Here is a 26,968-nt window from a genome sequence, read left to right on the forward strand (position 1 = left end):
CTGCTGGCCACGCTGCTTTGGATGCAGCCCAGGACACAGTTTGGCCCTCTGGGCTGTGAGCACACATTGCCGGCTCATGTGGAGCTTCTCACCAACCAGCACCCCAAGTCCTTCTCCTCAGGGCTACTCTCAATCACATCATCCCCGTCCTGTATTGAAACCATAGACTGCCCCATCCCGGGTGTAGGACCTTGCACTTGGCCTTGTTCAACCTCACGAAGTTATTCTTACATAGCTCCTAAACCCTTTTTCAGGGCAGAATAATCTCAGGATCCACTGGTACTTCATGTACTTTTAAGCTAAACGGCTAAAAACCAGTAGATAATGCTGCTGTAAGATTATTCACTTCTCCTTGATGTGACCTATCCTCTGCAGAGGGAGAAAATGTGTCACACTGAAGGGACATAGTTTGTGCTTAATGTAAAAGCTAAAAAAATAGCCTAACCATTTAGTCACAACTCCTTCTTTGCCAGTGCTTGGAAGAAAACATTTGTGTACAGTAGGGAAGAAGGTCTGGGGTTTTGGCCTGCAATATGCAAGAGACTATGGTTTCCTCTGTATTTCGATTCTGCTGAGCTATCACAATGTGAATAATAAACATAGAAGTATAAATGTTCCCAAAGAAAAATAAGCAAAAGTAAACAGGTGTGGGCAACCTTCCCCAGGAGACAATGGCCGGGCCAGCAACGTGCTCTGAATTCTCTGAAGCAGAAGAATGCTGTTAATCATCATTTGTCCTCCTCTGCCCCTTTTACCATTTCTTGGTAGAATAAAAAGCAAAGGAGTTAAGATCAGAGTGATAAATCACTGTTTTAGCAGTAAAGGTGGTTAAATAAATGGTACTTTCCGTGATATGCAGTAATAATTATTTTCTCCCCTCTACTTTTCTTAATTTATCTTCCCAATATTTTTATAGGTTGTGGGCTTGGGAAGGGACTTCTTAAATGCGGTGCCTGTTTTTCTCTGTAAACTTCTCAAAAGATTATGTTAGAATACCTTTGTTTTACCAGCCTAGTTGGAACAAACGGGGAGTTAAAAACAAAATACAGTCAAAGTACTTACAATTTATAATCCTAATTGTTACTACTGGAACAGACCTTCATTCCATCATCTGTGTCAAAGCTCTGCTAATGGCGAACCAAACCCTAGTCAGAAGATAAGGCATTTTTTAAGATTACCTTTGTGAAGGGAGTTGATTGTCGAGGGAGGGGATTCTGCCCCTCTGTTCCTCTCTTCGGAGACCTCATCCGTAGTATTGTGTCCAGTTCTGGAATCCTCACCATAAGAAGGAGATGGAACTGTTGGAGCGAGTCCAGAGGAGGTTACAAGGATGATCCAAGGGTTGGAGCACCTCCTATATCCGAGGACAGGCTGAGAGAGTTGGGGTTGTTCAGCCTGGAGAAGAGAAGGCTCTGAGGAGACCTCATAGTGACCTTCCAGTACCTGAAGGGGCTGCAAGAAATCTGGGGAGGGGCTGTTCACAAAGGCTTGGAGTGAAAGGAGGAGGGGCAATGGCTATAAACTGGGGAGGGGCAGATTTAAACTAGACAAAAGGAGGAATTTCTTCACAATGAGGGTAGTTAAGCACTGACCCAGGTTGCCCAGGGAAGCTGTGGCTGCCCCATCCCTGGAGGGGTTCCAGGCCAGGTTGGATGGGCCTTGGGCAGCCTGAGCCAGTGGGAGGTGTCCCTGCCCATGGCAGGGGGTGGAACTGGATGGGCTTTATGGTCCCTTCCAACCCAAATTATTCTATGATTCTATGAAGAAAACCAAAATGTGACCCAGTTAAACAATGATGTTACAGATCCAGACATTACCTGGTTGTCTTCATATGAAAAACAGATAAAAGGTTTTGCAGAAGAGTTAAGAGAGAAGTGGCTTGAGGGAAGAGCTGCCACTTCCCTCAGTGAGTGTCAGATGCCATAGAGCAGCAGAGCCCAGCTGGCAGCCCTCAACAGACATCCCCTATTTGGTCTTCCAACTTTCTCTAGGAGGCAGCGACACTTAAGGCCAGGAATGTCCAGAGCCAAAGAATCTGAACCAGTGATGTTGCAGACGATTAGGAAGGAGAGAGTAGGGTTGGCCCTTTTCTTGAACAAACAAAATTGCAGCATAGAGTTAAGATTTGTCATTGAACCCTTGCTCCAGGTGTCCTAGTTCCAGAAGCTTCAGTGTCCTGAGGAAGACAACTCTTTCCGATTACAACCTACTGTGACCTTCATACATCCACTTAGAAGCTACCTGGAGGTTTCATTTTGGCACTGGAGCTCGGTACTCTGGAAAACCTGAGGAGTCTTCTTGAATGGCTCCAAGTGTCACTCATTGAAAAAAAAATCAGCATTTTTGTTACATATAATTACTCTGCAAAATGTGGGAACTACTCAACTGTTCACCAGTTTTGGAAAACTGCATTCCTGAAAAGGGGATGCCACAGTATTTTGGTCCTTTATCTTTTAATTGTCACATGTTTATGTCCTTAATTAAAAGTGTAAATTCATTCCTATAAGGAGCTTTAAACTTTTAGCACAGCTTTTAGGATAAGAGACTGGGGGAAACAAGGGAAAGATAATCCTGCCCCATAACCACAAAGGAAAATTAGAAACCGGGAAAACAAACAGTTACTTTCCCCTCCAAGCTGAGTGAAAAGCACACCGAGAGCAAAAAAAAATTGGCAAATCTGGGCCTCTATCAGCTCTCTGACCGGATATTCTTTTTCTGTCATTGTCTATAAAGGGTGGGTACTAATAGAGGTAGCAAAGACGAGGTCCGAACTAGATATTTCAAATAATTCTGTTTTCATTTATCAACCTGACTATAAGCAATCAGAGAATTTTGTTAAAAATTCCGATGATTTTTATCTTGACAGTGCCTCTTTAATAACTAAATGGAATCTGTATTAATTATTTATCTCCTTTAAAGTGCACTGAATAGCTTTGCTGAAAATTACTACATTTACATTTATAGAACACTAGCACTTGTATAGATAGGTTCAAAATTCATTATTTATATAGTGTTGGCTTTATTTATAGGAATCAGATTCAGTAATTGGTGTCATGTACAAGAGGCCACTCATTCAGCTGTGGGGCAGAGGACGTAGGGTGAAAAACAAATCCTGAACGGAAAGGTCTGTTTCTACAGAAATCAAACTGCTCTTTAGCTTATTAATTAGCAAAGAAATGTCTCTAACAGTGATGGCAAAGTTGATGGAAATAGTACCATTAGGTCTCTTTTGTCACTCGTGGAGTTTTAGGGACTGTTTAATTAAAGTGTTCTACTCAGTGTGGTTACTCGGGATTACTTTGTTCTTTTAAAAGAGGTGGAGAAGAGCTCAAGAAGAAAATGTGCACAAGATACAGTGGGCCCGATCCTGTAATTAAAACTCCCTGCTTCCAAGGATGCATAAGGATAGTAGTAGGAAAACAACATGTGGAGCAATTTCTTCTTGTCATAGTAAAAATACAACCCTTCTCCGTGCCCGTGAAATGAATGACCTTCCTGTTGTGAAGGATTTTTAATGGCATTAAGGTTCAGAAAAACTCTAAACAATCTTCCCTCTACATTTACAGGTTATATTGAAATTCGCCTGCAAAATACAAACCTTAAACAGTCAGAAATTTGCAGAGAAAAAGCTGAAGGCTGCAATCCTGTGGCCTTGAACCTACCGAGAGTGAACGCAGTGCACTTTTATCACCAGCATGTAACTAATGCACCATCAATATTTCATGCATGTAATTTCAAATGAGTAAATAGCTTTCTGTAAGTTGCATAATTTGCTCATAATCTCAGTGTGTCTCATTTCGTTTAAAGCTAAATGCCACCAGTTTAAAAATACCCCAGCGTGTTTATATCTTACAAAGCCCCCAACCTCACCCTCGCTGCCACCCATCTTCACTGCCAGAGTGAAAAATTTATCCTGATGCAAACACCAAAACAAAGCCAGGCGACGGACTCTACCAAATATCTACTATTGTGACTATTTAGTCACTAAGGGAGAGACAGGAGAGCAAGCAAAAAGCTAAGCGGTGACATACGAGGTGTGCTCGGTTTAGGGAAGCTAATGAAACCCAGGGCTCAGTCATTAACCTTCAAGGAAGAAAAGCCAGGCCTCCTGCTTTAAAAATCGCTGGGACCAATCTTTCACCATGACAAGCATTAGTAATGAATAATTAAGCATTTAATATGATGTTGCTTTGGTGAAAAATGAAAATTTTACAATTGATGGCCCCTAAACCTATTCAGTGTTATTATGGTGCAGTAAAAGCAGGAATAGAGCTTTGATGAAATGCAGTTTTTTCAGTGGAGGAGGGTTTTTTTTTTCCCCTCTGTTTTTTTTTACCTGATGGTTGGACTACAGTTATTAGGTTCAAAACCTATTCAGAGATGAACAGTGTCCCTGCTGAGAGAATTTCATGAAAAATTTAAAGAGGAAAATTCAACCTGGAACAGTCTCACGTCTCATGCCAGCTCGCCCGAGGTCGAACCGTGTTTTCCCCCCATAATATTCAGCTGATGTCAGGGAAATAAATCATTCAGCAGATGCAAATGCTGAAAGTCTCCAAAATGAAGCTTTAACAACTCAAGAACCTTTTTTGATTAAGTGATATAGTTATTTAAAACAATTTAACAGATGCTCGCCTAGTGAGTTTCCCATAATAAAATGTTTAATGCAAAAGAAATATTTAAGTAATAAATAATTTGAGCTCTACTCTAAGAACTAAGCTGCAGCGACTCCTCACAGGCATTTCTCCCTTCCTCAGAGCCTGCTGCTGTTAGCAGGAATTTTAATGGTAGATTATCACAAAATCACAAGTTTTTGTGAGTCTCAGGAGGAGGAGACAGAGTGCATTTTGTCATCATACATCAGACCAAATGATACTGATCTGGTTTAAGTTGGTTCAAATACAGCTGCTCTAGAACCCACTTTCTGATACAGCATGGATGGGTTAAATAAATAATGACATCTTTCATACCATAGCTAAGAAACGACAGGAAGTATTCACTCTTTCAAGTGTTTACACTCACGTACGACACTTGCCAATGACATTTAGTGTATATTTGGTTCGACTTTGCCTTAACGGTCATGAGTGCTGTGACTTTTCAGTGTATCACCAATTATCCTTAAGAAATAAAACGGTAAAAAAAAAAAGTATCTAATTGGTAGTAAGAGAATTTAGGCTATATTTTCCTCTCCGTGGAGCTGACGATTATCCTAACCTCACCAAGATTGAATTGCCTCACATCTGTGGTAAATCTATCCTTCTAAGTTCAAAAAACCCCTCTGGACTGTGAGAGGTGTTCATATGTGTGCACACACACACGTGTTTAGAGGCACCACTCCCTCAGAAATAAATACAAATCGAGGAGGAGTATACAGTTAAAGTATTCTCTGGATAGACTGTAGTCTAAAACAGTTGTGTAGAAATGGCCATTAGCGGGTTGCAACAGCTTCTTTTCCCAGGGTTTAAAAATGCATCAGCTACAGGAAAATCTACTAAGCAGATTACTGCTGAAACTCTGACCTTGAAGAGTTCATAAATGAATGATTAATCCCAGGCTCCTAGAAAGAGATGAACTGCAGCTTTTTCTAAACACCTAGAAAGCTTTCTAGAAGTAACCAGAGATGGCACATGAGGCATCTCTGAAGTACACTTATTTTTAACTTTCTTCTTATGGTATTTTTTTCAAATTTAAAAAAACAATAAATGCTGGGGTGAGTTTTCCTCTCAAAATTTGTTCTTGAAAAGAAGACACAGTAGCTCCATCACAGTGTTAAGTAGATCTTAACTATCACTGTCCCATTTTGCAAATAGAGAAACAGAGATACAGAGCTCGAGGTAAAGTCCTGAAACAGAGGCACTGATAGCAGTGCTACCTCATCTCCCCTTAGTTCCACCACTCCCACTTCTTTTGTCATTTGACATTACCTGTGTCCTGTCCTCAAAGGTTATCGCCAACGTGACGCTCCATTCCACCTAAGAAATGCCTTAGGACATCAATAGAAGTGCATCAATACAAAGCCTAACAACTTATGTTCTTAATTTAAGAGGTTTGATACAACGTTCAACCTCATTATGCATCTCCCTGCCTCTTTAGGGAAAGAAGTACACTGTCACACAAGGCAACAATGCATATTACTCCAATCCAGCACTGGATTAGATATATAAGGTGCAATTTGATGCTCCTCCTTCACATTTTTAGTAATTTCTACTAAAGATTCACTTTTTTCCAACAAGCATTTTCCTTTTGGAAATGCTAAAACAGAATTTATCTAAGACGATGCGGGATAGGATTACTCTATAGAGCTTTGGACCTCAAAGGCTTGCATTTTTGTCTTAGTCAAACCGCACTCTTATTGCTCTACCTTAGCAATTACTTCAATAAGTTCCCTGTCAATAAAATTGTCTAAGATGCTGCTACCTAAATTGTTACACATATTCCAGCAGATCAAAGCCAGTAACAAGCATAAATGGATTGGTTACTTTGGTGAATACAAGCAAAAATGTGTCTAATTAGAGAGACATGACTACTGGGCAAAATTAGGAGATATAGATAAATAGATATATAGATATATAGATATATAGATATATAGATATATAGATATATAGATATATAGATATATAGATATATAGATATATATATAGCATAGGCAACTTGGGGCCTCTTGTTTTATAAATACTTTAATATACATATACATGCACTACAAAAAAACCCAACTGTATTAATAAACACTATGAAGCAGCAATTTCTAATACAAAGCTCCAGTGCAAATTACAATCCTTTCCAATCACAATCTTTTCCAATTGATTTCCTTTGTTAAGCTGACCATGATAGATCCAATAGATGAACAAAAGGATCCAAGGAACAGCTACTGAGGATACACCCAGTCTGCGTGATTCACTGTGTTCACTGAAGCAAACCGGTAGTATTTTGAGTGCCTTTCATTTCATCTATATAATTTTCACTCTACATTTTATCACATCTGCAATACCTTTGGTAACAGAACCTGCTGGAATTTGCAGGAGGTATTTGAGAAATTGCTCCTTCCATCCTCACCCCCAGAAGATAAAAATCCCCTACGTTGGTGGTCTAAGTATATGTGAAACCGGGTGCAGGGCAGAATGTGCTTAGATTTCATAGGACAAAAGATTTCTGCCTCAATACAGGGACCATCCAACCCTGAGATCCCTGTGGATGAATCAATACCTTGAAGTGTAGCCATGACAACCGTAGAGATCAAATAGGCTCAAGCACACACAGCATTCACAGTATTGATTTTTCAGCACAGGACAATACAGTGCTCTCCGTGCCTGAATATGGATGAGGAGTAGCTGGCTACGGCAGACTTCTCTTGCGAAGTCTCAAGTGATGCTGCTGAATACCACACCGCTATAGCGAGGTTATCCTTTCTCCAGTCATTAAAAGAGGCGACAGGCTTTGTGTCCACAGCTCTCAGACCCAGGTTTCTGAGTTATTCTGAAATTTTGGTTAGTCACAATGGTGAAAAAATACCTTTACTATTTCCTTTTGTTGGAAATAAATACCATTGGCGTGCTGCATCCACCTATCAGCAGGTCATTAGAGCTACAACACTCAACTTTTGAAGGATGCAGCTGCTGCCCTGTAAATAATAATAATATATATATACACACACATATATATAAAATCAAATGTCACAAGCAGTTCAGAACAGCAATCCATCTGCTCAACGGAAGTAATGGCAGTGCATCATTGCATTGTTGGGCTCTATTCTGTTCACATTCTGTAGGGGTTAAATTCAGAGGTTTGATGTTTGCTGCATTCTCTGAAACCATCAGTATGACTATGACCGTCAGTGGTCTCGAATGCTATGTTAATGGAATTAATGACAACCACACCCAGTGATCATGACCTCTGACAGTTAAATTTAATTGGAACAACAGAACACCTACAGCAACAAACCAGGGGAAAACGCTATTTTTTCCACAAAACTTCATGCACATTGCACGCTTCATTCAAAAAAAAAAAAAAAACAAACCAAACCTCAATATGTGTTTTCAAATAACAGCCAATAAATCAAATAAGTTTCAATCAGCGTGCAATAAAGGTTTACAAAAGCTTGTAGTGATAGGACGAGGGGCAATGGGTATAAACTGGAGAGGGGCAGATTTAGACTGGACATAAGGAGGAATTTCTTCAGCATGAGGATGGTGAGGCTCTGGCCCAGGTTTCCCAGGGAAGCTGTGACTGCCCCATCCCTGGAGGGGCTCAAGAGATGTCCCTGCCCATGGCAGGGGGTGGAACTGGATGGGCTTTCAGGTCCCTTCCAACCCAAACTATTCTATGATTCTATGTTAATACAGAACTCAGTCTGAGTAAAAAATGCTTAGCAAATTGAAATATTAGTTTGATTAAGGGGAAAAAATTGTGCACATCCAGCAGTAAAAGTATTACTCGAGGCAAAGCTATTTTGCAAAACTATTGCCGTATTCCATATGATACAATAACAAACTGATTGCGTTCTTTGGTGAATGAACTTGACCTGCTTCCCCACATGCTTCATAATGCACCTCTGATAAGTTTTAATGGCCCATGACATTTATGCATCTGTTCCCTTGTCACTGATTTTCATTCTTTTATTTAAAATAATGTGGTCTTGTTTCTAATCGCATGCATCTGTCCACAGTTCAAAGACTCTAATTCTTCCTAATTAACAGATAACTGATTATTTAGAGAACCTGCCTGTACAATCCACGTTTTCTCTGTAAGATTATGATCTCGGAATATGCCTGTGTCAGAATGCAGGTTTGTCTGATGACTTGGCTTTGCCTGTATATTTTTATTTTCCATGTTGCGCACTATTCAAGAGTAGTAGATAAAAACTAACGGAAGAAGATCATCTACTTAAGCACTATCACTGAAAAACAATTAGCATAGCCAACAAGCCAGTTACTACCAGATTTCTGAAGAATTTCATCACACGCACAACCATGTGACGTGGCTGTATTTATTGTGGTCTTACAGAAATTGATCCAATTAATACCTGATAAAGAGTCTGGAGAAAAACACAAGGGTGAAGTCAGCTGTCGTCTTACACTCTTTTTCAGTCATTAAAATCTTAGGGGAGCGAACTGTTGGCACTAAGAACCTGGTGAAGTGGAGGAAACACTGGTATTCTCACAGATGGGCTTCTCACAACTTCTAATGAAAGGATGAACTAGAACAAGAAAGTTCTTTTTTATTTTCCTAAAGCAGTATCGATTATATTTTCTCTCCAAGAAAGCAACATTGTGATCCAAAGTGCTGAAACCCCCATTCTCTTCTTCAAATGTTTGTTCATGTTTTATGCTCAAACAAACATTTACTAAACACCAAAAAAAGATTCAACTATCTGTAGAGACTGTGAAAAAAAAATGGATGCTTGGGATGTTCTCTCAAGGTCAGACACTAAGGACAACATCAAAAGCCCATTGAATTTCCCTTGGAAGGAGAGTTAACTATGCCTCTCTTCATACCTAAAAGTGCGGCAAGTAGAGGTCTTGCAAACAGCAATTCCCTTGAGCTCAGTCTTGTGAATCACTAACCTTCTCGAGAATCCTGACCGTTTTTTGTAGCCTGTATTTTCTCATTTTAGAAACCCTTCCTATAAATAGCATTTGGCACTTGTTCTGATTAAGCAGCGTTTTTCCTCAAATACATACAGCTCTGTTAAGTCAAGGTAATTCTGGATGCCAATTTTAGACTCCAGATTGCTGGGAAATGGTTCACTGAAAAAGTTTCCAACAAAACCTTAAATAAGCATGTGTGTAGTCTTGTAGGTTATTTACTTGATATGTATATCTCCTATAAAATATATATTAGTAGTTTTAATGAGTCAGAAACCAAGTAAGTGAACACAGAATAGCATAGTAAACTAGAACTCAAAGCAATATTTATAAATAATGCATTTTCCAGGATGCTCTGATAGCAGTAGAGCTCAATCTACTTAAGAGCCTACACTGCCTGTGATGGTCAGTGCAGGCTTTTAAATCCTTTTAGCAGTGAAACTTGATAAATCTATTATTTTAGCTACTAAATACTCATGCAATAAGACTAGCAATAAAAGCGTGAAACACAGATGCTGTGAGGCTGACTTGTGGCACATTTTTGCCTGTTGGAAAAGAAAAAAGGAACAGTTTCTTAAAATGTTTCTAAATCACGTTTCTCCCCTGGGAGACGGCAACCATTACTCCAGAAAATTAGTGACTTGAAAACTGACCTGCTTAACTCTATTTGCCTGCAAGGGGCTAAATTCTTTTTAGTGGTTATGAAAGGACTTCTGTTTGAAAGAACAATTAGTTGGCGACAATGAGGGGAACGTTTTCAAGGATTTATAGGCAAAACTCACCAATAGTTTTGCTATCCAGCATGATGCTGCGAGAGACCTTTCCTAACATCCTCCAGCAGTGGAGATTCCCACAGCAATGGAAGTACGCGTTACAAATGACAAAACCTATACAATTTACTATAAGAAAGACTTCTTTAGGTAATGAATTCATTCCCTCCAGTTTAAAGTTCTTTACCCCCTTTAGTGGCTCTGAGGAATGATGAATTCATTTACAAAAACAACTCACAAGTTCTAATGTGATTTGAACTCTCATTCTGCCAATATGCATTACAGTCCATCTGAAAACCTAGATCGGAAACTTCAACCTGGATTTTTTTACTTCTTATCCAATAAGACCTCGCTATGTCTTGTATTGTTTTTTGTTCTCTCTGTACACACTTTTTGAGCCTCTGACCACAGAATTTTTATACAGGGTAAAACTGGAATTGTTAAAATAAACAAAAGGATCTTTGTGTCTGGGAACAGGTGTCCCAGCTGTTTGATAAGACTTGCAGGCTCAAAAAGATATTACTTGCTCTTTCCCCAAATGTCAGGTGCGTGGCTGGAGTAGTCATATATTTAGTAGAGGAGCTTAATCCTTCCTGCTCCATCAGCACCGAAGCTGCAAACACTTCAGGCTTATGCTAGTGCAAAATCAATTTAAAGGATACCAACCACTGATGAGCCAACTACAGTAGATGGAGAGCAGTAGTAAATCATCCTGAACAGCTTCAAACTGCTGAGCCTTGGAAAAATTATTAAAATTAAGTCTGAATTCTTGAATATTATCAGTTTCACCAGTCACTGTTGGCTCTAACTCTAATCACAGCACAGAAAAGTTAAAATAGCGTGACAGAGAAAGGGAGAAAGAAAAAGAACCTGTTCAGAAAATGGCTTGAAGTTTTATATAAAAATGCACAAGGAAAAGGCATTTCTGTGAGTGGCCTTTGCACATCTTTGTCATTTCTGTGAGTCAGCTGGCTCCTGATGCTCGTTTCAGTTACTCAATTAAACCATACTCAATTGGACAAAATAGAAATAGTCTAAGTCTCTTTATACACATTATTTCACATTTAAACTTCACATAATAGCAGGCATTTTAAAGACCCATAAGAAAGTCTCTATCATGTTTTACAATGAAGGAAAGGATTTAAAGTTATTTTATATTCTCTTGCAATTTTCTTTAAATGTTTTTTAAAAGTTCTTTAGTTTACAGTTCTTTCCTGGTGGTTGGGTAGAATGTCTTCTAAAATATAAATAAAACATAAATCCATTTTCTGTAATCTTGGAAAAGAAATCGCATCGATGCAACATCACAAAAAGTGGCACTAAAATGAAGACAGGAATTTTCAGCAGTTGGGAAGTCAGGCAGCTTGACAGTCACGGCTAGTGTGACTACTCCAATTTTTCAGCTTGTCTTGTTGCATATAATCCCTGTTAGGTCCCAGGTGACATTCTTAGGAGGAGGAGTCCAGAAGTTGTCTCATTCTGCTACAGAAAGAAACTGAGTGAGGTTCGTTCAATTCATTTTGGGAAGGGTAGATTGATATGCATTTTTTGGGCACAACAACCCCGAGCAGCTCCAGGCTGGGAGAAGAGTGACTGGAAGGTGCCTGGCAGAGAAGGACCTGGGGGTGTTGGTTGACAGCAGCTGAACATGAGCCAGCAGTGGCCCAGGTGGCCAAGAAGGCCAATGGCATCTTGGCTTGGATCAGAGATAACATGGCCAGCAGGAGCAGGGAAGGGATTCTGCCCCTGGACTCAGCACTGGTGGGGCTGCACCTTGAATCCTGGGCTCCATTTTGGGCCCCTCAGTATGAGAAGGATATTGAGGAGCTGGAGCACATCCAGGGAAGGGAATGGAGCTGGTGGAGGGACAGGAGAACAAGGGTTATGAGGAGCGGCTGAGGGACCTGGGGTTGTTTAGCCTGGAGAAGAGGAGGCTGAGGGGAGACCTTATCAGTGTCTACAACTGCCTGAAAGGAGGTTGTGGAGAGGTGGGTGTTGGTCTCTTCTCCCAAGTGACAGGTGATAGGACAAGAGGCAATGGCCTCAAGCTGCACCAGGGCGGGTTCAGATTGGACATCAGGAAAAATTTCTTCACAGAAAAGTTTCTCGGGCACTGGCAGAGGCTGCCCAGGGCAGTGGTGGAGTCCCCATCCCTGGAGGGGTTTAAAAGATGGGCAGATAAGGTGCTCAGGGATCTGGTTTAGTAGTGGACAGGTACGATTGGACTTGATCTCAAAGATCTTTTCCAACCAAGTGATTCTATGAGTCTGTGATTTTCTTGTTTTTTTCCTGGTGCTTACAAAACCTTGCCTGGTTATTTGTTCTGAAGTTTTTTTTTCTAGAAACTGAAGTTTAACTGGCTGGTCTATGATTCATTACCTCCCATTTTTCTTTTCAAAAGGTAACATGTTATATCTGTTCAGTTTTCTGTCAAGTATCCTTCACAAAATAACCAGTAAGAAGCATTAATTTTTTGTAACTAGCCTATGATGAAGCTGGTCGAGGAGTTGATGAGGAAATACCTATTTCATCTAACCACACTGTACCATGTTCTTGCCTGAGTTCTTTCAACACTTTGTGGCAATAATGGTACTAAGCGGCTCCTGACACTGAACTTTTAATTTCTTCTGGTGCAAATTCAATACAACAAGCAGCCATTAAACTCTGGTGGGCTTTTTCAGCACCAGTGAAAAGAAACACGTTTTCCTCAATATCTCTTTTGCTGATAGTAGAGTTACATAAATATTTCCTTTACTCTTGATATCTCCTCCTAGTAGTCCTATAGATTTTTTTACATTCTTTTATAATTTCCTTATACACATCCTTAATAATTTGACTCACGCTATTATCATTTTTTTATCTTTTGATGGCAGTAATGGGTTCATGATTTTGCCGTGTCAGTCTCTTTCCACTCTTCTGTCTTCAACTAGTAACATATTTCTGAGAAGCTAAAAGCTTTTCCTCACATTTTTATATAAGAGTTCCATCTAGATCTCATCTAATTTTCTCAATTTAATTACATCAGACTTATTTGCTTTCCTGGGGATTTTTGCCTTCATAATGATCACAAATTCAAACGTATCTTAGTTTATTTAACCAGACTGCTTTCCTCTTCCAATCAGTTTCTTCTTTTTTAAGTTAAAGCTGTAGATTTTACTGTTTGGATTAAGGAATATGAAGAGAAGGTCTAAATAGATTCTTTATCAGTTACCTATATCTTTGCTCATATATTTCTCTTTGAAATTCTCAGAGAAAAGGTATGCAATAAGGCGTCTTTGGCATCAGCCCTTGGAATCAATAAAGGAGTTGCATACAAACCCACAATACCCTTCATATTAAATTATGCTGGGAAGCATATTGCGTTGTGTTCAGAGGTGAAATTCTTTGACTAAGAAACCCATGAAGATATCCATCCATATATATTTACTGCCATCGCTGTTTAGAGTACACTGTATATTACTGAAATTCTAAATTTACATTTACAGCAGTGAATAACAACAGTGTTAAATGTTGGCCCTGATTTTACTTCAGCTACAAATCAAATATAGGCAGCAGGGCCCACCACAGAATCAACAAGAACAAAGCGAGTCACCAAGCAGAGCATGACAGATGGCCAAACCAGCAAATGGTGGAATACTTGTACAAAGAGAGTAGGCTGACAAAATATCCCTAGGCCTGGCATCTGCCGTGACATCTACGAAGTCTGTTGTACCTGGACTTCAATCAACTGAACAGCACTCCACTGATTTAGGTAGAAGACGGGGCAGGAAAGGAAGCCCTGAGGTCAGACACGGATATTCTTCTAGCAGGGGAATACCTAGGGCAAGTTTCGGTCTGGTGAAGAAGTGCACATGGGTTACAGAAATGTTCCTTATTTTTAAAAGCACATTTTGGAATTGATTTTGTCCTCTGACATAAGAAATAAAAAGCACAACATAAGGTAAAAAGTTGATTTCCATCCAAACTAAAATGGTAAAAAGTATGTAACAGCTTGGCTTTAAAAGGATGTCCATCTGTTAGCAAACGAGTGATCATACCATAGCCACAACGGTCTAACAAATTAACAGCCAACAAAATTACTGCCCTCACCCACAGCTCAATAAATATTTGGGGCTGTATTCTTGTTTACAGGAAGACCACTTGAAGTGATTGTGGTTTTTCATTTTAATATGTCTTTAAACTTCCGAAATCTTATAGAAATACATAACTGGAAAATGTTCTGATAGGCAAAACTCCTCTCCTCGCAGGTTCTAGCAGGAGAACAATAAGGCAATTCTCTTGCCTTGGTAGGAGAATCTTGGTCTGAATCCTGATCGCACTGTTTAACAGTCAATGCATGAGCATAAAAGCATACTTGGCAAGAAATGATGTTCTTGACTAACTGGTTGGATCTCAAATGAAATAGCTGCACTATCAGTTTCAGCAGATTGAAGATTGTCTGCTTAGCAAACGTGCCAAAGCAGCTTCATTACTTGCCATATCTAAGCCCGCTAGATCTAAAGCTAACTTGGGCACAATATCTAAGCTGAAATCCCATTCCTAACATCCACAAGCTCTTCAAGGCTTTATCTTTTATGTCGCTTCAAAAAGTTTAAGCCATTAAGGAAATATGGCCAGAGATGGGGGGTACATCAGTATTCTTGAGTTTCAGCATCTCCTGCTGATCCCATCAGGATTGTGTTTGAAAATGAAGATGGTTGAAATCTCCAAAAAGGAGGTGTTTGCAATTTCTATATTTTATGCAGCACAGTCCCTTGCACTGAGGCAATGTACGAGGATGCGCGTGCAACACGTGTGCAGCTGCTCAGCTGGAATGTCACAATAAGAAAGAATCTGTTCCTACCACCTCATGTTATGAACCTAGATTTCACAAGGCAGCAACTTTTAACAAACAGTACGAACAACAATAATCATCAAAATCACATTATTTAGTATATTTTTGTTTGACTATCAATTTATCAATATATATTTTTTTTCATAAAACACAAGAAGAATACAATATCATAAGCTCTGCATTTACAACATACAGTTGTCCTCTCAGAACAGTTACAATGATTTTAAGCTTGATGGCATAACAGTCCATTTGGATCAGCAGAAACATTATACTGCTGTTACCGGCCACTTGGCAAACAAAAGCCCTCACTAATTAAAACCTCTTCGGTGCCTGGCCCGTGATTGTGAGTGAACACACTAGAAAACAAAACAGTTTATTCTACAATACCACTCCAGAATGACTTGCTAACAACATAACCTTTGGCCTTTGGAAACACATCAACTTTTTTTTTATCTCAAACACTGAAAAATGCCAAAAAAAAATACCCAACAAAAAAAAAGAAAGAAAAAACAAGAAAGATTCAGTCATAGATATCTACAGCCTATCAGCCTTCCTTGGGAGAGTCCTTTCAGAAGCTTCAGCTGGACCACTGGTAGAACAGTGCATGCTATGCACAAAGCTATTCCTACCCAGGACACTCTCTTGTCAACAGGGTTTTTTTCCATTTTAGCATATAAACATACGTTATTCTGCTCAGAGAAATGCAGCCAAATACTCTGTGGTCTTCACACATCTTATAATGGAGTTTTACACCTTTTTCTACTTCCATCATTTTGGATTTTTTTACATTTAATAGTGACTACAAACGCGAACCCCCTCCTCTTCCCGGGAGTAGGTCCAGCCTTTGGTACCAGTACGCTGAGCTGGGCAGATATGCCCATACTATAACCGTATTAGCATGGCAGAGAGCTAATAAACACCCCAGCAGGACTCAGAAAGCCTGGAAGTAAGGCTGCATTATGGTGACTAATAACCAACAGGAACAGGGACAGACTCCATCTGCCCATCCAGAGCATGAACTTCCACTCTTTTGCCTGGATAACCATGCCCACTGGCTCTTTCCCATAGCCCCTGCCCTCTCCCTTCTTTCTGTCAGTGCCCTGTAGAAGCGGTCCAAGTTATTTTGAATGAAACTTGTCACTAAAATGAATTTCACCAGTCATCACTTCGCTTTTACAAGTTTTTCCCCTTGACTGCATGCTTCCAGGCGCAAGGACTGCCCACGGCAGCTCCTTGAAGAAGGCCAGGCTTTAGACTCCCAACAAGACGGGCAAAACAGTCCAGAGAAAAAATACTTCAGCCCTTGATTTTCCCTCACTCCATGGGTATCTGGACCAGGACAGCTGGGATTCAGAGTGTCAAGTGAGCCTGCAAAGGATAAAGCTTAGTTTTCCTTTTGTTTGCTTTGCTGCTTTAGATTGAGTTTTCCCACCAGCAGCAAGGAAAGCTCACCTGGAAGGCAGAGTCCTTGAATATTTCACCGTGTATTTTGCAACAAAACTAGTTCTACTTTAAACGTTAGACAGCGACCTTCCAAATGATACCTATTTTTAGGGAAATATTTATGGTGTTCGTTTAATTTATAGAAACATGAGGCTGGAAGGAACCTGCGTCATCATGCCCAGTCCCCTGCTGTTACAAACAATCACGTCATATAATCCTTTTAATAAACTGAAGTGCACTTGGATACCATGGTGATGAGAACCTCATAAATATGTATATTGTAGCCATGCAGAAAACAAAATTATAAAAGTGTGCCGTGGATGAACAGGAGGATTATGAGTGACAAAGGTGAGTACAGCACAGCCCTAAAAGTATTGCTGCTCGTTTTTCTCCCCCGAGAAACTAATGAAAACTTTACCGAAACCTTCATGCCATCTCAAAGAAGAGTTATGTCAACCAGAAAAGGATCCATTTCAAACACAGAGCTGACGAGAAATACAATAGAAGAAGAAAGACAACAAGAAGTATAGTAAGAAAACAAAAAATCACTGTCAATATAGAAAACTTACTCCATTCTTCACAGTGTGTGGTGCAGAGTCAGTGGCTCAAAAGCAAAAGCCCACAAGCACTTACAGATTTACCCTTAAGGTGTTTAGTCAAGGAAGTTTATAGGAGAAAAAAAATGCAACCTTTTTTTTAATCATTTCCTTATCTTTGTATCTATCAGAAAGCCAGGCACCCAAACCAGGACTAATTTAACATTCTTAATCACAATAATTACTTTTTATTCATTGTATATTTATAGGGGCTTTTTCCTATGCTTTTACATCTGCATTTACAGCATTTATAGCTTAGCTCTGGAAGATAACTCCTATTTTTTTTTAATCAAGGAAATTCAATGTATTTTGTAACAGTTATGATATTTATTTCAGTATGGTTTATCAATTCCAGCATAAAACTGAAATCTTCTATATATCCTTGATTCAATCTCCTTCCATTTAGGAGACACCCTCCTTTAGTAGCCACACCTTTATCACGCAAGCTGCCAGAAAAGGGAATTAAATTTAATAAGAGACACCTTCTATTTACAGCCACAGGGAGAAGTAATTAAATTTAATGGAAGCTGCAGCTCTAAATAAAGGCACAGAGAACCTCTATTTCTATCCTGCTGAAAATGAGGTTACAGGTTACATGCAGTGAGTAACATTTAACCCCTTTGCAACTCCATTATTTTCAATGGATTTACAGCAGAGATATATTTGGCATACTTTACATTCCAGACAGAGGAATAGGAAGAAAACTAAGAACTAGTTATTTTCATTCTTGCAAGTGCACAAAAAAGAAGAATGGAAACAAACGTTGTCACAGATATGGTTACAACAGTGTAAAAATAAATATTTTTATTCTTTTTTTGTCTTTTTTTTAATAATATAAGATGTATGGTTAGGCAGAAAGGTGAGACTACGTTATTTTTCAGATTTCCCATAGAACCCCTGAGAGGAAAAAAGGAAAGCATTTACTATGGAATAAAATGCTCTCCTAATTTCTTAGCCAGTGCAAGACTTCTGTTGCAAACAAAGGGAACAAAATAAGTTTAAGCTTTATCTGATAGGACACATTCTTCATTGTGCTACAAAGGGTAGCACAATTTCCCTTAAGAAATTAAACGGATCATTTTAGTGAATCTCCAATGGAAAATACATTTTAAAATTAGATTGGTTGGGAGTTTTTTTGTTGAATTTTTGTTGTTTTCTAAAGGCATTGCTACCTCTCCTTTAGTCAGCTGGCGTCTGAAAGAAAGCTTTGAAGGTCGAGAAGCTTTTGCAAGGGATTCTCAGAATGGTCACAATATACTAATTAACATTTAATAAAACACCTATCTTTATCAAATAAAGTTGTTTGAGTAGAGCAGGACAAATATTTTCTGCCCAAACCGTGTGAGTTTTTCAACCACATGATTTTGCTGCAAAAAAATGTTTCCTATTTTGTGAGGAAATATCAGTTTAGTTCTGTGAAGGAGTCTTTTTAGAACAAGAAAAGTTTGGCCAAAAAATTGAAATGGATCTGTCTTACTGTGATGTCTGTCTCTTGACCAAGCCCTCAGCCAGGATACAGCCTCTTCTACGCAGGTCAGCCAGAGACTTTTGGGAGATGGGGCATTCCCTGTCAAAAGAGAAAAAAAGGAAAAAAAAAAAGAAAAGAAAAAGAAAAAAATTCTTCACAGTAAGAGTCATCGGGCACTGGAACAGCTGCCCAGGGAGGTGGTCGAGTCGCCTTCCCTGCAGGTGTTTAAGGAACGGGTGGATGAAGTGCTGAGGGACATGGTTTAGGGAGTGTTAGGAATGGTTGGACTCGATGATCCAATGGGTCCTTTCCAACCTTGTGATTCTGTGATTCTGTGAAAAGGTCAGACATGTAGCTGTAACAGAGGAGCCTTTTCTCTCTGTCAAAAATGATCAATAGAAGAAAGAAAATGTCCAACATGTTGTTAAATTTCAGATTATATTTGCAGTTACCAGGCTCTGTCTGGCAAAATCCAACAGTCTGGCCAAATTATTGAGGTCTCACTGCCAGGCTACATTTATGGAAGTCTAATGTGACGGCCATGAATAGGCTTATCACAAAATGAGATGGAATCACCTCAAGGAGGCAATTCTACCCCTTTGTTCCTCTCTTGTGAGACTTCATCTGGAGTCCTGTGTCCAGTTCTGGAATCCACAACATAAGAAGGAGATGGAACTGTTGGAACGGGTCCAGAGGAGGTTACGAGGATGATCCAAGGGCTGGAGCACCTTCCCTACCTTCCAAACTGAGACAGTTGGGTTTCTTCAGCCTGGAGAAGAGAAGGCTCCAGGGAGACCTTAGGAGCGGCTTCCAGTACCTGAAGGGGCTACAGGAAAGCTGGGGAGGGACTGTTTACAAAGGCTTGTGGGGATAGGACGAGGGGGAATGGGTATAAACTGGAGAGGGGCAGATTTAGACTGGACATAAGGAGGAAATTCTTTACAATGAGGGTGGTGAGGCCCTGGCCCAGGTTGCCCAGGGAAGCTGTGGCTGCCCCATCCCTGGAGGGGTTCCAGGCCAGGTTGGATGGGCCTTGGGCAGCCTGAGCCAGTGGGAGGTGTCCCTGCCTATTATAGGGAGGTTGGAACTGGATGATCTTTAAAGTCCCTTCCAAACCAAACTCTTCTATGATTCTATGAAAATGGGACCCAACTCAAGAGTATTGAATCTTAAAGCACGTTCTTAGCTAAAAGCCTGTGATAAGCTCATGAGATGGAATCCATGGCTTCATATATGCTAAAAAACTAAGCAGATCATGTTGAGTCCGTTCTGAGTTGTCTTTGGCAAGTGGAATGGAACAGCTCGTGTCCATCTGAGAAAATCTTCTGTTCGTGCACCCAAAACAGGGCAGCTTCATTCATTACTGTCTTTGGGAATAGCCTCTGACCCACGCTGCCTCCTGCTATATACCAAGCATTACCTGGGAATATGTTGTTGAGGACAAGTTAAAACTCTGCCAAGGAGCAAGTAGCTGCTAGGTCTGCAGTCTGGGCAGTCCCAGCAGTGCTCAAGACTGTGAACCGCTGCCTTTAGTTGTATGAAGTAGCTATTGTCTCTAATTTCTGCCACCAACAGGAAACTGAAATGTGAGGGAAGTGAGGCATAGATTAAATAAATATACTCACAGTGCCTCGATAACCTGGACGACCAACACACTGAACCATTACAAACAGACTTAATACTCACGTGCGTGCGTACCAAGGTTTGATCACTGTGGAATTTCAGTATCAGGCCCAAAAATGCAAAGAACCTCACAATCCAGTGTCTGAAGATGATTCCCAAGAACAAATGTAGACACTCAGCACTCTCAGTTTAAGAAAAGGAGGAGTCCTGATAATCCCTGCACAGGATCGATCCAGTGCCGTGTGTCCCTCTGACTGCACAGGCTTGTGGCACACAAAGCACTCCTTGCTTTTTAATTAAAGTCTTCCTCATTCTTTCAGACCATTTTTATGCCATTGTCATGTATTTATACAATTAGGTCTAATTGTATAAATTAGATCTAATTACTTAATTGTTGTAGCATGCATGATAAAATAATGAGAATGTGTAATGAAGATGTGCAATTACTTAATTACAGTGTGTAATGACATTAGGTGTAAATATCCTAAAATGTTAGGGGAAAAAAACATGCTGTTGAAATAAAAGCACTTCTGTTATGTTCTGTTTCAGTTTTCAAAAAGCAGACTAAATTATGAAATCATTCCTCAAAGCCGAGGAATTTTCTTCTCATTTTCAGCTCCCCATAGTGAAACACTGACCATTTACTGCAGGGGAAATTTGCTCTAGTACAGTCAAAAAGAAAAGGAAACTGTAGAAAAAATACATATAGATAGCGGGATCGCTCAGATAGGTTTTATTCTGCTATACCTTTAGAACACCAGGCTCCAATTTCCATATGTCGTATTTTTGATTAGGAGCAAACCTGAAAACTTAACTGATGTTAACACAAGTTTAGAATTTAGTATGGCTGTACAACGTGGAACCAATGAACCACTTAAGTAATAAATGAAGTAATTAACTCCAGCCTTGCTCTGAAACCTGGTATCAACTGATTTCAGAAATACACAAATAAAAAAGTATCATGCCTTCAGGAACTTCCTAAAATATCTGTTTGATCTGCCCGAGGTTGGAGACATACTTCCCTCCCATAAACGTCCAAGAAGACTTTCTACGCATTCTCGATAGCGTATCTCGAAAGGTGCTGGGGGAGAAGCAGACCTGTGTTACTCAAAGGATGTTTACCTTTTAAAATTAGATTTCTTAGAATCCCTAAATGGGGAAAGACCTTTGAGATCATCAAGCCCAACCGTACCTGTCCAGGGCTAAATCATATCCCTGAGCACTTTGTCTGCCCATCTTTTAAACTCCTCCAGGGATGGGGACTCCTCCACCTCCCTGGGCAGCCTCTGCCAGTGCCTGAGAACCTTTCTGGTGAAGAAATCTTTCCTGACGTCTAATCTGGACCTGCCCTGGTGCAGCTTGAGGCCATTCCCTGTAAGCATTTTAAACTCACCAAGATACAGAAGGGTGAGACGGATTCTATTGTTGTTGTGTGACTTTATTGCTGCTGGTAACACACAAGCATCGTAGGCTGGCTTCGAGCTCCTTACAGAGACAGCAAATAGAACAGCAATAATTTTAGAAGTAAAATGAGCAAACAGTGAATACAGCAGCAGAATTTTTCTTTCTTTTGAAAAAAAAGATGGTGGCAAAAGAATTTGACTATCTAAATTTCAACCTCATGACCACTCACCCTGGCATTTTTTCCACTATGAAGATTCAAACATATAAATGATAAATTATTTTCATCTGCCAGCTCAGTGTGATATTTCATGTTTATTTAAATTTGCTTTCGTAGTAATGTATCAGTACTGAAATCTTTACATTTTCTGTTCTGGGAAACTTTATTTTCAAGTATCTTCCCTTTAGCCATTAATGGCACTACAAGGAAAGGAGAAGGAAAAGAACAGCATAAATAAAAGTTTCGTAAAGATTTCATGGCCAAAATACCGTTAAATAACGTTTAATAATGTTAAACTCAACCAAAAGCTGTGTGTTGATTTCTATCATCAGTATCTGAAGTAGAATATCTGCAGGGCATCTGCAAGGATAGAAAGGTAGAAATTATTTCTCTGTAAGGAATACAAAGAGTCTCAAGCAGCTTTAAGTGACTGGGCAGGAAGGGGTGAAAGGATCGATGGAAGTAGATGGCTGGGGGATGCTTGCAGTCCTAAACTCTAGACCTCCCTCCCCAACATAAGGGGAAGTTGTAACATACTGGGAGCAGAGCCGCCAGAATTACAGACATTTGTTTCACTCCCTCTCAGCTGGGCGCTCTCTGTGGAGGAGATGGTGAACAGGTAATTAAACTGGTAATTTGGACCTCGGATCATCTGTCAGTCGTGGTTGTTCCTGAGGCAACAAAGCTTCCTGTGACTTAGCAATACATGCAGCACCTACATGGAAGTGAAATCCCATCTGACCATGTATCTTGAAGCTTAAGTTTTGCAGGCTTTGAAATTCTATTCTGAAGGAAACAACTCCAGATGCAGTTTATCTTACAATCTTCCACGATGTACCTTTCTTTAAAAAGGCAGTTCTATTTCACAGCGAGTAACAACGTGGCATCACTGTCTCATATTATAGATTCTCAGATAATAGCAGCCTATACTTAGGCTCCCCAAATTGTTCTTCTTCCTTTCTGAATAAAAGAACTCCAACGACTCCCCAGTGTCACACCTGAAGGTCTGGCTGAAACCTGAAGGTAGTTCTGTAACAGGTGTGTACGTCAGGTTTGAAAGATGCTCTGCCCAGTGCTACTGCTTCAAACTTGACTCGTCTGATGCTTCTCCAAGCTTTGTATGGCTCTGCATCGATATCAGACATAAATAAATTTAATTCCCCCAACCGCTTAAACTAGATCTAAACAATTTTCATGACTGAGGATGTGGTGGCAGAAGAGTCGTATACTTGTGACCCTGACAAGAAAAGTAGAACTGCTAAATTTTCTCTCCTTCATTTTTTTTTTCCCATTTCTTGACAAACAAATCCTTATAAAAGAAGGGCATGAGGAAGAAATGTTTATCTTGTGACGATAATTCCCTTGCAAATCCTAGAAACATTGGCAATAACAAAGACATTTTGACTCTTGGCATTTTGAGAAAGACTAACTTTGTATGTCTGTCAGCCTTGTCAAATATAAAGCGACTTTGTGTTTCATCTGATCAGAAATTTTCTCATAGGGGAGATTTGCATTTTATGTTAGATTAGATGATCCTGATAAGTCTCTCTCTTTTTGTTTTTTTTTGCCATTTATATAACACTTGTTATAAAATGAAAATTAAAGTGAAAAACTATCCTTGGCTGAGAAATTTATTGGCAAACGTAATTAGTACCTCAAATGTGATAAAGTCATATAATTCAAATGCTCATAAATCCTGCACGTAATCCTCTAAAATCTATCACAGGTCTTTATCACAACCTTCCTATTGTACAATGTCTCACCTGATAGGAAGTCTGTGGAATTTAAAAAAAAAATATCAGTAGTAAAACAGTGTTCATGAAAGGCGACAGAGTAGTTAGGAGTTAACTGCACTGTGTATTTTACCCTCATAGTTGGTTTACAGTAAAGCCAATCACACTCTGAATACTGTGGTGTTAAAGAATACATCTTTCATCTGATAAGTTATTATACCGATGCTTGCGCCCACGTGGGTTGCGCCCTGGAAAGCAATGGTACTGCTCTCAAGAGATAAGATAATGCCAGAGGGTTTAGGTGGTCTCATGTTATAGGTGAGTTCACATTGCCTGAGTTCTTGGGGCTGCTCTGTCCTGGCTTTCACCCCTGAGCTGAACCAGCTATCGAAAGCTGGCAGGCCTTTCTCCTTTACATCCCTTCCTGTTGATCACCTTTGAAGCTTAAGTCTCACAACAGAGCTGAAGATCTGTTCTTAGAGCTGGTTTGAGGAGGTGGAGCTACTACACAAGTATCCCGCTCGAGGTTTTAAATGAGACCTGAAATGCTCATCGGGAAAGTTCACTGTTCAGGAAACAAGGTGAAAGAAGATGAAAATCTATTTTTCTACTTGTTTTTTTAAAAAACCATAACAAACTGCAAACTAAATCTGCCTCTTGGTCATCAGCCTTGCTGGGTGCAGCATTTTTGTTTGCTGTTTTACATTCTAAACTGTGTGCGTCTCTATCATTATGAGATGATCCAACTCCTGGCTACAGCCACAAAGAAATGGTGAGTGTGTGCGCTCTATCTGCTCTGGGGTTGTACATTCACAGCCCTGGTCCAGCTCCAACCATGCTAAATCAAGAATGCTGCAGCACTGTTTTCCCCACTGATAGGAGGGGCACCTTTCCAATTGCTTCATCACATCAAAATTAAGAAGAAGTTAGCTGGTTGGTGGAGTTACTGCACTCAAAATGTAATCCAGACAAGCTTCTTTCCATACCCTGCAGCTGGATGAAGACAGAGCCAACCCAAGGAGGCTGGGAATACAGGACCAACACTTTCATCTTAAACTGTTGGTGAGACAGCAGGGTAAGGTAAATAGATTCATAGAGTCACAGAATCATAGAAACAGAATCATAGAGTCATAGAACAGTTTAGGTTGGAAGGGACTTTAGAGATCACTTAGTTCCAACCCCCCTGCCATGGACAGGGACACCTCCCGCTGGCTCAGGCTGCCCAACCCCCCCATCCAACCTGGCCTGGAACACCCCCAGGGGTGGGGCAGCCACAGCTTCCCTGGGCAACCTGGGCCAGGGAGTCACCACTCTCAGAGTGAAGAAATTCTTCTTTATGCCCAGTCTAAATCTGCTCCTCTCCAGTTTATACCCATTGCCCCTCGTCCTATCACTATGAGCCTTTGCGAACAGCCCCTCCCCAGCTTTCTTGTAGCCCCTTCAGGTACTGGAAGGTCACTCTAAGGCCTCCTCAGAACCTTCTCTTCTCTGAGCCTGTCCTCCTATGGAAGGTGCTCCAGCCCTCTGATCATCTTTGTAGCCTCCTCTGGACCTGTTCCAACAGCTCCATCTCCTTCTTATGTTGAGGATTACAGAACTGAATACAGGACTCCAGATGAGGCCTCACCAGAGAGGAACAGAGGGGCAGAATCCCCTCCCTCTCCCTGCTGGCCACGCTGCTTTGGATGCAGCCCAGGACACGGGTGGATGAAGTGCTTAGGGACATGGTTTAGGGAGTGTTAGGAATGGTTGGACTCGATGATCCAATGGGTCCTTTCCAACCTTGTGATTCTGTGATTCTGTGACACAGTTTGGCCCTCTGGGCTGTGAGCGCCCATTGCCGGCTCATGTCAAGCTTCTCACCAATCAGCACCCCAAGTCCTTCTCCTCAGGGCTGCTCTCAATCACATCGTCCCTGTCCTGTATTGAAACAACAGATTGCCCCAACTTGGCCTTGTTCAACCTCATGAGGTTATTCTTACATAGCTCCTAAACTCTTCTCAGGGCAGAATAATCTCAGGATCCACTGGTACTTCATGTACTTTTAAGCTAAACAGCTAAAAACCAGTAGATAATGCTGCTGTAAGATTATTCACTTCTCTCTGATGTGACCTAACCTCTGCAGAGGGAGAAAACGTGTCACACTGAAAGGACATAGTTTATGCTTAATGTAAAAGCTAAAAAGATAGCCTAACCATTTAGTCAAAACTCCTTCTTTGCCAGTGCTTGGAAGAAAACGTTTGTGTACAGCTCATATCCAGCTTCTCATCAATCAGCACCCTGAGACCTCCTCCTCAGGGCTGCTCTCAATCACATCACCCCCCAGCCTGGACTGAAACCACAGATTGCCCCTACCCCGGTGTAGGACCTTGCACTTGGCCTTGTTGAACCTCATGAGGTTCTCAGAGGTCCACTTCTCCAGCTTGTCCAGGTCTCTCTGGATGACATTCCTGTGTGACAACTGCACCACTGAGCTTGGTGTCATCTGCAAACTTGCTTGAGTCTGCACTCAATCTCAATGTCTGTATCATTGATGAAGCTATTAAACAGTACCGGTCCCAGTAAGGGCTAAAGAAAGAGGTACAACATTTGGAACACTTGGAGCCTCTGGTGGCAGGGATTTCTTTTAAGTGCTGAACAGCATTTGATGGTTCCAGCAGTTTACGGAAATACTGCACAAATGGGCTTTGATTTGAAATTTAGAAATTGCTGTTGAGCTGAAGAAAATAAATGGCTTGAGCAGGAATGCTTTCACACGCCGCCTGTCCATTCCCGTCTCACTTCTGTTATTTCTTCTCACCCTGAAGACAGCTTGCTAATTGCTGTGCTGGTGTGTAATACGACATGGCCAGAGGGAAGGAAGAGATCGGAGGGAGGGAGGGAGAGTGAGCAAGCTCGTGATTTGAGTAACTGCTGCATCTTGTCTCTGATGATAAGAGTTTATTGTTCTAACCCCTTGGTCACCTCTTCAAATATATGAAAGGGCAACGGCAATACTTTGTAGGCACGGATGTGGCAGGCCTGTGATATGTAGCTCCATCCCACCACCAGTCTGATCCCGTCAACTGCTCCCTTAGCCGGCATTCGCAACTGAAACAGCGGAACGTGTCTATTAGCACTCATCGAACTAGCACTTGAGCAGGAACCTGCGAGACCCACGTGTTACAGAGCAGGATGACAGCTTTGGGTAACAGCTTCTTTCTTAAGCTACCGCCATCAGAAGGAAGAAATTATGTAAAACCAGGAAGGATTTTGCAATAAGATGCAGCAGCCAGGCAGAAGATAATATGGCATCAGTA

The sequence above is a fragment of the Cuculus canorus genome, chromosome 3 (genome assembly GCF_017976375.1).
Source record: "Cuculus canorus isolate bCucCan1 chromosome 3, bCucCan1.pri, whole genome shotgun sequence".
NCBI lineage: Eukaryota > Metazoa > Chordata > Aves > Cuculiformes > Cuculidae > Cuculus > Cuculus canorus.